This window comes from Myxocyprinus asiaticus, chromosome 8 (genome assembly GCF_019703515.2).
Source record: "Myxocyprinus asiaticus isolate MX2 ecotype Aquarium Trade chromosome 8, UBuf_Myxa_2, whole genome shotgun sequence".
In the NCBI taxonomy this organism is placed as follows: domain Eukaryota; kingdom Metazoa; phylum Chordata; class Actinopteri; order Cypriniformes; family Catostomidae; genus Myxocyprinus; species Myxocyprinus asiaticus.
The window spans coordinates 52,207,716-52,223,215 of NC_059351.1; the positions used below are offsets into that span (position 1 = coordinate 52,207,716).

The following is a 15,500-nucleotide window of genomic DNA, read 5'->3' on the forward strand; positions in this document are numbered from 1 at the left end:
CACACAACATAGACAAACAATAATAGTTTAAAGCACTTTTCATTGCACAGTGCTGATATGTATACAACACAAACATATAGACAATCACATCTAAATCATCCTGAGTAGATTCATAAAAGTCATACCTTCCTCCAGTCCTTGGAAGTGTTTTGGTCTGGCCCATGATCAGGTAGGTTTTGCCTTTTACAATATTCAGATACTTTCTACAGTTTGGAGTAGCCAAGAAAGACCTCATTTTACCTTTAACAGCTGGATCAGAGCCTGGAAAACACACACATACATGCATGAACACCTGTGAGGACAAGCCAGTCCAAGCACTAAAACAAATTGGCTTTTAAAATTACAAAGACAGCTGCAACACTTTCTTAGCCAATGCACAAGAAAATTGCAAGTCATACCTTGCTTCATTACTTGTTCAATCATCATGTTGTAGATGTCTGCGTGAGGTGAATCATCTATAGCCACAACCCGGGCTTTATAAACTATAAAAACAAATGCTGCATCATCATCCACGAACAACATTAAATATATTAACTTGTTAGCTATGGAAGCCCTGGTGATTTTTATTTTTATTTGTATTTATTTTTTAAGATGTGTGTGTGCCTTCCTGAGACTATATAAAAAAATAAATAAAAAAAATAACCTTTTTTTTTTTTTAGAAACTGGTAAGCTGTCACCTTGTAAGAATAATATTTCAAGTAGGGCTGCAACAACTAATCAATAAAATTGATAATTTGCGATAATGAAAATCATCAACAACAAATTTCATTATCTATTAGTTGGATATATTATATTAGATTAGATTAGATTCAACTTTATTGTTATTGTGCAGGGTACAGGTACAGAGCCAACGAAATGCAGTTAGCATCTAACCAGAAGTGCAAATAGCAATATGTATATAAAAAAAATATATATACATAAATATGAGTATATACAACAAAGATTTTTATGGAGTGCAAAGTTATGAGGTAGAGAAGCAGAGACCAGCTCAATGCAAATGTCTATGAATACAGTACAAGGTGCAAATGAAAAAGTATAAACACTGAAGGTGCATTGTACAGAATGAGGTATAATATATGTAAATATATATATATATATATATATGGCCAGTGACCATAACAGTGCAAGCGGCACCAAGAGGTAGAAATTATGTGCAAAGAAATAAAATAAATATGTAGTCCGAGTGGGATGTAGTGTTCAGCGCCTTTGTTTAGAGTTCAGTAGGCTGACAGCTGAGGGAAAGACTCTGTTCCTGAGTCTGCTGGTGCGACAGCGAAGACTCCTATAGCGTCTCCCAGATGGGAGAGGAGTAAACAGACCATGGTTGGGGTGAGAGGTGTCTTTGATAATGCTTCTCACACTCCTTAGGCAGCGTTTGTGGTGAATGTCTTTGATGGAGGGCAGCTGAACACCAGTGATGTATTGGGCAGTTTTCACCACCCGCTGGAGGGTCTTCTGGTCTGAGACAGTGCAGTTGCCATACCACACTGTGATGCAGTTTGTTAGGATACTTTCAATAGTGCAACAGTAAAAGTTCAGCAGGATGTGGGGGGACAGGTGAGCATTCCTTAGCTTGCTAAGGAAGTAAAGGCACTGTTGAGCCTTTTTGATCAGAATGGAGGTGTTGTAGGTCCAGGAAAGATCCTCAGAGATATGGACACCCTGGAACTTGAAGCTAATCACACACTCCACTTCGTCCCCATCAATGTTGACGGGAGTGTATGTGTGGCCCTTCCTAGTCCGCCGGTGGTCCACAATCCTTGGTCCTCTGGGTGTTGTGTGTGAGTTTGTTGTTGGCACACCACACTGCCAGGTGCTGTATCTCTTCCCTGTAAGCCGTCTCATCATCGCTGTTGATCAGGCCTAACACCGTGGTGTCATCTGCAAACTTGATTATGGAGTTGGATCCATGCTCAGGTATGCAGTCGTGGGTGAAGAAGGAGTAGAGGATTGGACTCAGCACACAGCCCTGTGGTGCACCAGTGTTCAAAGTGAGGGTGGAGGAATTGTGGTTGCTGATCCTAACAGACTGTGGTCTGTTAGTGAGAAAGTCCAAGGTACAGTTGCAGAGGGAGGGGCATATGCCAAGATCAGTGAGCTTGGAGACCAGCTTGGATGGGATCACAGAATTGAAGGCAGAACTGAAATCAATGAATAGCATCCTGACATATGTGTTGTTTTTTTCCAAGTGAGTCAGGGCGGAGTGAAGAGCTGAGGTGATAGCATCCTCAGTTGACCTGTTTGTAGGCGAACTGATATGTGTCCAGTGCTAGGGCCAGGCATGTTTTCAGGTGGGAGAGGACCAGCCTCTCAAAACACTTAGCAATGATGGGAGTAAGAGCAACAGGGCGGAGGTCGTTGAGGGCCACTGCAGCAGCATTATGTGCATTAACTCCACTCAGGGTGGAGCACACGTCACTAGTGGAAAATGTGAGCGGCAGATCATCAGGTGGGAGCTCAGCTTTTATGGGTGGTTCTGTGTTTCCACGATCAAAGCGAGCATAAAAGGTGTTCAGCAGAGGTGGGTAGAGTAGTCAAAAATTGTACTCAAGTACAATTACTTTAAAAAAATAATTACTCAAGTAGAAGTAAAAGTACTAACATAAATAATAACTTGAGTAAAGTAAGAAAGTATCCAATTAAAAGATTACTCAAGTAGTGAGTAACTCGTTACTTTCACAAATGACATAATAGATGATAACTCCCCTATATTCCATTACATAATACACATTTAACATGTATTACAGAATTATTATTAATGGAAATTCTGTCATCATTCACCATCATGTTGTTCCAAACCCGTATGACTTTCTTTCTTCCATGCAACACAATAATGAGATATTAGATGTGTTTTTTTCTCCATATTTTGAAAGTGAATGGTGACAGAGACTGTCAGTCCCTAACATTCTGTCTAACATATTTTGTGTTCCACATAATGCAAAGTGTCACACTGGTTTGGAACAACATGAGGGTAGGGAAATGATGACAGAATATTAAATTATGGCTGAGCTATCACTTTAAAGGGGTAGTTTACCAAAAAATGAAAATTTGCTCATCATTAACTCACCCTCATGCCATCCCTGATGTTCCTTTCTTCTGCAGAACACAAATTAAGATTTTTAGAAGAATATTTTAGCTCTGTAGGCCAAAATGTTGATGCTCCTAAAAGCACATAAAGGCAGCAAAAAGTAATCCATAAGACTCCAGTGGTTTAATCCATATCTTCTGAAGTGATATGATAGGTGGGGGGTGAGAAACAGATCAATATTTGTCCTTTTTTGCTAGACAGCAGGGGCGATATGCAGAGAATGTGAATCACCAAAAACACAAGAAGAAGAATGTGAAGGTGATCTGTATCTCTGTTTCTCATCCACACCTATCACATCGCTTCTGAAGATACTGATTTAACCACTGTAGTCTTATGGATTACTTTTATGCTGACTTATGTGATTTTGTTTAGCTTTAAAATGTTGCCACCCATTCACTTGCATTGAATGGACCAAAAGAGCTGAGAAATTCTTCTAAAAATCTTCATTTGAGTTCAGCACATGAAAGTCATTCACATCTGGGGTGACATGAGGGTGAGTAAATAATGAGAATTTTAATTTTTGGGTGAACTATCCCTTTAAGGGCTCTTGTCAGATCTGGATGAATTTGTCAATAAGCGAGGTTTCGAAACATTTCTATTAATTATTATGGTGAAAATGTGAAAATGTCCCACAAGGACATTATATATAATGCTGAAATATAAACCAAAGCAAGATCATGCTTTATTAATGCCTTCTTTTTAATGCTCTCTAAACGCAGAGTACACAGCCTAGTGTGTAGGGCACCAACCCTGGTCGTGGAACACTCGCAGTGTCTGAAACCGCCCCTAACCACTATATAGTGCATTATTTCGAGTGTCTGCCATTTTGTAGGATTGTCTGAATTCTGAGTGAGCCACTCGTTCCTTACTTTTGTTCACTCATTATTACCCAGAATGCACACTAATTTCGAGTGTACAATTGATATACACTCAGCGACAGTTAATTGCCCATAATCCTTCACGGGGAAGACGTACGAGTTGGGAGTTTACTGCTTCGTTCACTCCTGCAATGTTTTCTTTCATGCTGAATGTATTAAATTACTTTTTGACAAATCATTACTTGATTAAAATAACGTAATAACATATAGAGAGGCAAAACATACAGATACATTTTAAAATGTACTCTTTATTTGATCAAATGTGCTTACTCTTTATATTATACACACAGCATATATTAAAAATGACAAACAGAATGAAGATTTATGGTATTAATATATTATTTAATAAGAATAACAAGTAAGACCCAAGTATTTTAAAAGTTCATGTGTGACGTTGTTTCTGCGACAGCCCCAGAGATCCGACGCTTTGTGTATACGTCAGCGTCCGAAATCACTCACTCATTTCGTTCACTCACTGCTGAAATATAGTGCACTAACTGCCATACACTATATAGGAAATAGTGACTGAGTGAACGATTTCGGACACAGCCACTCTCTTCGTCATATTATCGCCTCGCGCCCACACATCTCACGCGCCCGTGCCCAGTGTTGCCAAATTAGCGAATTTGTCACTAGATTTAGTGACTTTTCAGACCCCTTTAGCGCCTTTTTTTCTAAAAAGCACCTAGCGACAAATCTAGCGACTTTTTGGACAAACCTTAGCTACTTTCCGTAGAAGAGTCACCAGTACTGCCGCACGAGCATGAGGTCTTGCTTTCCCGCCGCAGGCACACCTCTCTCTGCATCTACTCTATTCAGTAAGTGGCAGACAGAGGAGCAGCACATTCAGTTGAACTCACGGCAGCTGACACAGACGTGAATGAGCTGTGCATGTGCAAACAGAGTTGCCAAGGACCAATCACTAACTTGTATTGTTGGCTCCTCATTTGTTTTAATTTAAACAATTTAATTTAACTATTATTTTTCTTGCTTATCACTCACTGTTATCCAGATGGAGGATGTGTGCTGTGCGAGAGAAAAAAATAAGACATTCTGTCGCTTCTAACTTTCTCTCTGAGTGATCATTTTACATGTAAATATAGCCGAAATCACTGCACAGCCATTGTCTTTAACTTATGTTATAAAATCAAAATTTAAACAGTGCAGAGCAGCAGCTTGGAAATTGCTTGGAAGTGACTACTGGTTAACATGTAGTTTTGATGGGTAGCATTTCAGTGACTATTTCATACTTGTTCCGTAGTCTCACAACAGAAACAGAACAAATATGTACATGAGAACAGCTTTATTGGGAATTCGGCTGCATTAAAATACAGTATGTGAGCACAGAGAGTAGGAGAGAAGCAAACAGATGTAAAGGGCTGACAAGGCAGAATGCAAATACGACGTGATGACGTCATGAATATGCTAATTAACGCATGGCGTCATCTAGCGACATTTAGCGACTTTTTGAGCAGGCTTTAGCTACTTTTCATTGAAAGTAGTTGGCAACACTGTGCGCGCCCACGCACCTCGCTGTGCACATGCAGAAATGCTGTCTGTTCGCGCTCCAGTTGTCAATCACGCGAACAGCAGAGCCAAGGCATTTATTTTCACTTGATTTGGATGTTTACATTGATTTATAGTTAATCCGCCTGAAGTAGCTGCGATAGTTTCCAGTACTCCCGCGAGGGCGCAGGGTAAATGCGTAAATACTGCTCATATCATGCGGGACGCGGGACAAAGCGCACTGATATATTGCTGCACTGATTTAAAAATGTACACTTAATAACTGATGTCATATGAGCCCATATTTACAGAAGCCTCAACCAGCTCCACAGAGTTTTCGGCATTGTGACTGCCCAGGAAGCCCCGAACCACTGCGACAAAGCTGTTCCAAGCTGCTTTCTCCTTACTAGTGAGCTTCTTAGGGAATTAATTGCACTCCACGATCTTCTTTATCTGTGGTCCGACGATGACACCGGCTTTGACCTTTGCCTCAGACAGCTTAGGGAAGAAGTCTTGAAGGTACTTGAAGGCTGCTGACTCCTTATCTAGAGCTCTGACAAACTGTATCATAAGGCCCAATTTGATGTGCAGTGGTGGCATCAGCACCTTCCGGGGGTCCACCCATGGCTCTCACTTGACATTGTTCATCCCCACAGAGAACTCGGTCCGCTGTGGCCAGTCCCGCCTGTGGTAGTGCGCCTTGGTGTCCCTGCTGTCCCAAAGGCAAAGTTAGCAGCGAAACTTGGTAAAACCGCCTTGGAGACCCATCAGGAAGGCCACCATTTTGAAGTCTCCTATGACCTCCCAGCCATACTCCTCATAATTCAAGGCATCCAGCAAGGTCTTGATGCTGTTGTAATCCTCTTTGAGGTGCACTGAGTGAGCCAGGGGAAGAGACAGGTACTTGTTACCATTATGAAGCAGCACGGCTTTGAGGCTCCTGGATGAGCTGTCAATGAAGAGGCGCCACTCATTCTGGTTACAGGCGATTCTAATTGCCTTGAACAGACTGGTCACATTGTGACAGAAGCAGAGCCAATCTTGACAGGTGAAGAAGCTGGAAAAAGTTTGGTGACGCTTCCTCTGATCTACGACTTGCACACTTTCATCCAACAAGTTCCACTGCTTGAGCCTATATGTCAAAAGCTCAGCATTGGACTTGGTGAGACCAAGATCTCTAATCAAGTCATTGAGGTCTTTTTGGTTTGGGTAGTATGGGTTTCTCTCCTCAGCTCCACCTCTGAAATCCCTCAAAGTCCATATGCTTGATGCTTATCTTGATAAATTCAAGGAGAACTTGGGAGCGTACTCGGAGGAGAAAGGTGAGTGCTTCCATCAGGATATACTGGACTTTGAATGCCGCTACCAAGGACAGTATAACGAGAACATCTATTTATATTTATCCAACATATCCTACCTCTTCTGCCATCACATTCCCTTGCACTATCTGTATATAACAGATTTGTATATGTACAAACGTATATATATATATATATATATTGTCTTATTGTGTATTTCTATATATACTTATTTAATTTTTTATTAATAACAATAATTAAAAAGGTGGATATTATTATTATTATTATTATTATTATTATTACTATTATTACTATTATTTTGTAGGACATAGGCTCAGGAAGGCACTAACACACCTAACACAAAAATATTTGTTATTTAATGATTATTTAAATATTTTTTTCACCTTGCGATTAAGGGCTTCTGTATGTTAGCACATTGCACTGTATTAGGTTATTAGAGGTTGTGCAACAAAGTAATCTTTATCTGTCACTTGATGGACTGGGTTTTACATGCTCTACTTTTTCTGTCAGTAAAATATTGTAACATTTGGAATTTTTAAATGTGACATTGAATTCTCTAATACGTCTGTGGCAAGAAAATATTTTTTCATCTTTTTATTCTGTTGTCAAATTGTAAAGGACAACAGACATGCAGTCTTGCAATCTGGTCACTCAATTTAATGAACAATATCCCATGGAACACTGTACATAGCACCACACACACACACACACACACACACAAAAGCATTCTGTGTTTACCGTATTCCACTTGATGCGCACAGGCCTTATCTTCACGTTTGACCTCATCAATGTGTTCATTATTTTGCATACTGCAGTGCTCTGTCAGAAAATCGTATGTGTTGACCACAAGAATAAGAAAAAAAAATGGTATTTTGCAAGGATGTGTTCTATCTCTAATTTAATAAATAAAAGTCAAAGTACCTTCTGCACACTGGCACAGATCCTCACTGCAGAGTCTATTCAGTGCGCCATCTTTCTTGTGAGGATGGTAGAACTTCACACAACGATTATCTGTCAAAATATATGTGCAGTGTCTTTAAGTATTTTATAGCACTACATCTCCGACACCGTCAAAATGGTCAATAGAAAGTATTTATGACCAATATAAAAGGATTCATGGCGTTTCGGTTGGGCACTCATTCACTTCCATGCATTAAAGGTCTCTCCTTTGTGAACAGCATATATTCTTCGGTTGCTTTATATAGACTTTAAAGATGGATTGTGGCATTATAATTATAATGCTATTTGTTTCAAGCATCAGTCAGTCTTTGAAGTAATTGAAGGACTGTAAAGAAGCACATTATTAGTTGGACCTACTGAATAAATCAATACTTCGAACTCAAATTAGACACATTCAGCATTCGTGAATAAACGGACAGAGGTATCTCGTTTGTGAAAGAAGATCTGCTGACCGACAGTGACTAAGTGAAAGGGGGCATGTTGTTCATTCTATCACTCTTGATTCAACAAGGAGAGAAAGGGACTACAAGAATTATCCCAATTTATGATTGCCTAAAAATGACATTCACAATTAGCATTTATTTATGCTTTTGTTGATATACTGTAAGAAAAAAGCCAAGACCAGAAGTTGACAAAATGAAGAAAAACAAAAATCAACAACTAATAGATATGCCTTTCTATCCTTGAGATTGAACAGTTACTGTTACTTTCCCAGCTGGGTAGATTGTAGCGTACCTGGAGCATAGTACTCGTACACAGTGACTGCAGCTGGCTGAAGCATGCCCACTTCATTCATCTTCTCTAATTTGAAGACAACTCTCTCCTTCACTTTATGAGATACCTAACAAGAAATAAAAATGAAGAATTAACATTGTAATGGACAGTAATCATTTTTACACAGTCTTTAACAGAGCAAACAAATCTGGTACAGAATTATATAAATGCTAACAGCAAAGGAGAAAGAGATCAGTTTTCCATGCATGTCCACCAAATACAGGAAATAAAGAAATAGACAAACAAAATACAACGTAAGTGAATTGTTGCAGCATACCTTATCCAAATAGATGATCAGAGATCCTCGCTCTGAAAGCTCCTTGTCCAGCTCAAAATTCTGAATGTACTTATCTTTTCCAGTAGATAACTGATGGTAAAAGAAGATAGAAAGCCAAATACTGTATGATATTAGATAAGTTCATATAATATCCATAATATAAATTGTATAGCTTTCAAAAGATATAACCATGATACAATTAATGAGAATAATATACAAGCATCAAGCGCCCCCTATTGTTTGTTAATGACCGATACGATACTGATTTTAGTTGTTGTTGCTGAAATGTCTGATAACCGATAAACACTTTTTAATTCTTATTTTATTTCTGCTTTTAGTCTCATTGACAACTTGAAGGGATAGTTCACCCAAAACTGGAAACTGGATTCTCTCACCATTTACTCACAATCATGCCATCCCAGATGTGTATGACTTTCTTTCTTCTGCAGAACACAAATGAAGATTTTTAGAAGAATATTTCAGCTCTGTAGGTCCATAAAATGCAAGTGAATGAGTGCCACATTTTTGAACCTCCAAAAAGCACATAGAACCATCATAAAAATAATCCATACGACTCCAGTGGGTTAAATGTCTTCTGTACCGAAACGCTAGGTGTGTGTAAGAAATACATCAATATTCAAAACTTTTTTTTTTTACTAAAAAGGTTCGCTTCCGGCCAGCTCGTTGACGAAGGTGGAGTTCAGACCACCTCTCGCATAACGTAAGCACGTAAGCCTCCTCAGCATAAAGATCCATACATAGATCCCTTATTAGCAGCTGTTTCTATGGACCACTGTACTTTTTTTGACACAAAAGGAGTTTATGCAGCAGTCTGAGTAAGGAGCTCAGTCTGAGGCATCTCCTCCACTCACTCACTTGCATTCAAACCGATTCAAACAGCTCTCCTTGTTCACCGTTCCAAGATGGCGCCGCAGTTCACGTATCCAAACCAGCCAAATGAGGCATCTATGTATGAATATCTATGGTCCTCTGTTGTAAACAACACTTGCGAGGCAGTTTGAACTCGAATATTTTTTAGTAAACAAATACAAATTGTTCTCTTACACCTAGTGCTTCGCTCCACTGGTGTCTTATGGATTACTTTTATGATGGCTATATGTGCTTTTTGGCACCTATTCACTTGCATTTTATGGACCTTCAGAGCTGAGATATTCTTCTAAAAATCATAATTTGGGTTCTGCGGAAAAAGGAAGTCACACATCTAGGATGGCATGAGGGTGAGTAAATGATAAGAATATTTTCAGTTTTGAGCGAACTATACCTTTAATCATTTATCACTAACTTTGGGTGAACTATTTTACAAAACTAATATTGCATAATCTACATAGAATTAATATGACTAGTTTTAGTTGCAATATACACTTGTTCAAAGCCCCTCATTTAATTAATATTTGAAATGTAAAGTCTTTTGTGTACAATACACATACACGATATTAAGAACCGATAACCGATTAAGTGGAAAAGTGTAAATATCGTAGGGCTGGGCGATATGCCCAAAAATATTATCACTATATATTGTATATTTTTTTTTTCATATTGTTCGATATCAGTATTTATCACGATATACATTTCATATCCATTAATGGGGTAGGATATGCATTCCACGTTTGTTAGTTCTCAAGAATGCATGCAAACATAACTTGTTTCTTTTCAAGTAAACCCCAGTGGGTAAGGTACCTTTAAAAGTGTACTATGTTTAAGATTTTATCCTACATAAGGTGTGAGTGACCTATTTAAGATTTAATTTAACCAATTTCATCATCTTCAGTGAATGTTTGACTCCACAAAAAGACTTTTTTGTTGTGACGCTCCACACTCCTGATCAGTAGGTGGCAGTAATGCACCATAAGCTGGATTGCCAAACGGCCATAAACATCACAAGGAGGAATACTTTCTTGCCTGTGACAGCACCAGTGTTGGGTGTAATGCATTACTTAGTGATTAAATAAATTTTTCATTGAAAAAAAGTAAAAGGGATTACTCTTAATTTTTCAGTAATTTAATTACAGTTACTTCTGATGTAATTGTGGTAAATACTGTATAAACTATAGAACAATTCTATATAAAACAAATCGAAATTTAACATCTAACGTTAAAATGTATGTTTTCTGATTTAACGCTGCCCCCTTAAATTCTTTTGCGGCCAGATCATGAATAATTTATCTGATTTTACATGATTTATTTGAAAGAACTAAAAGAACAATTTCATGTCTATCCTTGTATTTTTCATCTGGTCGAGGTTGATAAGGTTTTTAGAAAGTAATTAGTAAATTAGTAGTAATTAGTAAAAGTAATGCAATTACTTTTTATACAGAGTAATTAGTACAGTAATCTAAATACACTGTAGAATATGTAATTAATAGTTAATAACTACTGGATAGCACTATCATAAAAAATGTTTTTTTTTAAATAATAATAAAAAATTAACTAAACGGTTCGTATAGCTTTTTAAGAGAGAGAATTTCACGCACTTTAAGCATTTTCAAGGTACCTTAATAATCTAGTTCAAGCGCCTTGAAGCTTTTAGTATTATCCGATTCTAAATGTTACTTGACAAAAATGCAATGATAAAAAAAGCATCCTCTGTGATTTCAAACACTGCCCAATCTATAAAAATGTAAGTTTCATGAATTCCTTTAAACCCACAGTCAGCTAAGACTGGAATCCTTAACATGATTGCAATTAAAGTCTTGCATTAACACATAGAAACAGTCGGCAACACAGGTTATCTATAGGGCATGAATTATCATGGGGGAAAACAAATCGTGGTTACTGTAGCTACTTATTCATTTCCATATGGAAAATGAAAATAATAATAATACTAATAATAATAATAATAAATCAATGATATGAACATTTGTTGGGGGCATGGAAGGATTCAGAAGAAAAAAAAAGTCTAGAGTCTAGCCCATTTGTTGCCGTTATTAGAGTTAATAATAAAAACATGAATTAGCTTATTATAGCACCATCTAGAGACATGAAGCGGCTGTCTGTGCACACGTTTGTGTTGTGAAATGACCTTTAATTTACCCTACCGCTCACACTTTATCATAGTTGTTTTGAGAAATATGTCTGAAGAGACCAAGACTATTGTGCAACGAGCAGCCCTATTTATATCTGAAAAAATGCTGATATATATATATATATATATATATATATATATATATATATATATCAATAACCATCTGGAAAATTGTCTGATTATCAATGCATAAAAAGGCATCAATCCCAAGCCTAGTTGACACCTACTTGTTTTACATTTTAATATATATATATATATATATATATATATATATATATATATATATATATATATATATATATATATATATATATATAACAAATAATTACAATAAATTTGCACAATCATGGACAATTTATTTGTTTATTTTGTTACCTTTGAAAGATCCTGTTCATCCACCTTAAACCCTGTCAGTAGTCCAATATCCAAAATAGACATGGTAGCATCTCTCGATGCACTTTTGAAACTGCGAATGAGCATTAATACGACATATGTTTTGCAGATTCCAGTGAGAATTATCCAACATATTGATGGGTTCTGCAGATGGCATCAGGTTACGCTTTCGTTTAGTTGTATACTCACAAGTATTCAATGGTGAGCTCGTAAATTTCAGCGTCTCCGTCTAAAGATGCAAAATATAGACAGATAACATTGTGTTCTTATTTTACATTTATAATTTTAAAATGTATTCAGCTTTTTACATTCTTTGTTTTTAACTACTAAAATGTTTAGGCAGTGGATTCAAATCAAATTTCCATACTATTTTGGTTCTCCCAAGGGGTTTGGCTGGTTAGCCAGGGCCAGTTGACAGGTTGTAATGTAGAAAAACTGTTCAGCCGAAAAAGATTAAAAAGTGCTCAGAAACCCTACCTGCACGCTGTTTTTCCATCTGCACACTGAGATCAAACATATTACATTCACTGTCTTTCTCATCAGGCAGAGCATAATACAGAGAAAATACCTGTGAGAGGAGAATGACACTGTTGAAACTAACTCTTTAATATGCTGTTGAAGACTTGTGATCATGAAGACTCACTGAGAGAGTGGCCACCCCAGTCCCTTGAGCAGTGATGTTGAAGCTCTTAGTTATGTCAAACTGTCCATGTTGACATCAAATGGCCATTTAGATGATGAAGAGCAAAAGAAGAAACAGAGAAAACACACCTTTAAGTGGATCAGACCTTCAGGAAATGTACTGTTTAGGGCAGAAAACATATTCCCTCACCTTGTCTGTACGTGAAATATGACTGTTGGAATTTGTGATGGTCCATTTGGTTCTACCTGCTCTCTCCTGCACTGAGAGATCCAGGTTCAAATTAATGTCTGCCTTCTTCACCTGAATGAAGTATTCAGCCAAAGACTGGAATGCCATGATTACCGCCTGAAAGAGTGATTGAAAAAGGAAATAATGATTTAGGGTAATACACACATTCTGGTCTATCTTGACATAATAGCAACATGCAGATGCTGCTGACTTTTTAAAATGTGCAGTTACACAACATTCCAAAAGGTGCTATTCTGCTACAAAATGACTGCTCACTCTTTCAGCAACCTTGGTAACGAAACGGTTTTACCCCTTCATTGTTGTTATAAAACTCTTTTGAAGATTTTTTAGTGCCTGAAAACTAAACTAACCGGCTCTACACCACAAAATTCACGAGATGCCTCCGAGATGTCTGTTTTAGATCTTTTCATCAGGAAAGCATCACGTTTTAATTAACATCTGCTTAACGTCTTAAAAAGATCAGATTTACAAACGTTCTAAATTTAAACATCTCAAAGACATCTGCTGAATGTCTTATTGACATGCGAGAGGAAACGTCTCTAAGGTGTAGGCCCGTCGTGATTATTAAATAATCGTCTGGATATCTGAGGTAACCGCGATTATTGTGTTCTTCAAATTCCAATTACATTTTAATGCCCAAAGAAGGGAATTTTAAGCTAATATATAACAGCATGTTTGTTTGTTATTCAGTTGAACTCTCCAAGCATCACAGAGCCACACCGCTACCAGAGCAGCTCCTGTCCAGAAGACGGTCTGATGCACTTCTTTGATAGTGAACACCAAGCGCACCGACTTCACTTTAACGATCGTGTAATGGCAAATGTATCTGCTCATAGCGGGTTCATACACGCAGTGTTAATGACATGCAGTGACACAGAGGAGGAGACGCACGATTCATCCATTTCTGTGGAGTGATTTAATGAAATTAAATCTCAAAAGTTTCGCTTTATGAGAAGTAACTGCTCCTGGGTTTAATCAAAGAGCATTAAAATAACGTGAAGAAATTAGGACAGAAATATTTTACTATTGCATAATATAATCAAATACAATATAATATAAATACAAATATACTGTGTATAATTATATATATACTGTATATAATTATATGTATATTTCTTAAATATATAATATAATATAGTAATAACACCGTAAATGTAAAACTGACCAAAACTAAAGTTGACCAAAAAGAGACATATTTTCAGTATTTAGTAATATTTTGATATGTAAAACATTATTTTTCATGTCATTCATATGTTTTTACAGATAGTAAAGTTAGTAAAAATAATAATGACGAGTAAAAATGTAAATGCCCCTACGTCACAAAACTGCTAAGCATGCCTCCCACCAGCCAACGCTAAACGCACCAACTACATCCAGCATCACGTATGGGATACAATGGACACACAGCCACAGTAACTGCCCATTTTGTAACAAACAGTATAAGTATATTACATGATATTGACTTTTTTTTTTACTTGTAACTGTTGTTTACAAGCATTATTACACAGCATAGCTGTGATTAGCTACAGAACCATCCTGATATTCAGTAAAACTGCACTTTTCCTGATGTGAAACTGCTTAAATTATACCTGTGTGGTTCCATAACCACCATAGCGAGTTTGCTGTTTTCCCAGCCAGCGCATTGCCAGCGCAGCTCTCTCGAAATCCTTTGTCTTCACCAGGGCCAGCAATGCATAGCTTGTGGCCTCTATAGAGTGGTAGCGCTGTCCAGCAACTTGCCAAAATATTTCATCTATTAATAGACCAGATAGAAAGCCATGGAGAAGTCAGGGGTGTCCTCAGTTTCAATTGTATTCCATGTCACATTGCGTTTCCATATTGAATGCTAAACACAGCTGCTGTAGTTGAAAGATCATAAGGTTACTGACCTTTGCTTTGGGTGGAATGTCTCATCAAGATGTCTTTATCGTGTTTGCCAGCATTGGCCAAAGCGTAAGAGGTCATAGCAACAGCATAAGGATTGGTCAGACTGTGAACTTTCTGTACCAGGTAATTAATGGCTTTGTCCATACTGCCCTGAAGATTCTAATTTTGTGGGAAAATAAATGAGCCAAAAATCAGACAGTTTCATCTTGCTGCGGAGTGTGTGATGTGACACAAATCAAAGGTCATAAGATGGGTCTGACTCACATTGACAGATTGGGCACAAATCTTGCTCCCCTCTTGCATGGCAATCAGGACAAATGCAGTAAGAGAGGCATCGGCATTTTTGCCCTGCACATCACCCTGGAAGAAGAAAACCCATCATAAATACAGTAATTGAGCTCTGACTCGTATAATTACATCATTAATACTACTGGCTTCCTCAAATATACCCTGCTGAAAACACCAGCTTAGTCTAGCATGAAT

At 37.6% G+C, this 15,500-nt stretch overlaps 1 pseudogene; it reads right to left on the reverse strand.

Moving 5' to 3' along the window:
- Positions 1-15,500, reverse strand: part of LOC127444735 (complement C3-like) — a 58,936-nt pseudogene that overhangs the window by 2,606 nt on the left and 40,830 nt on the right.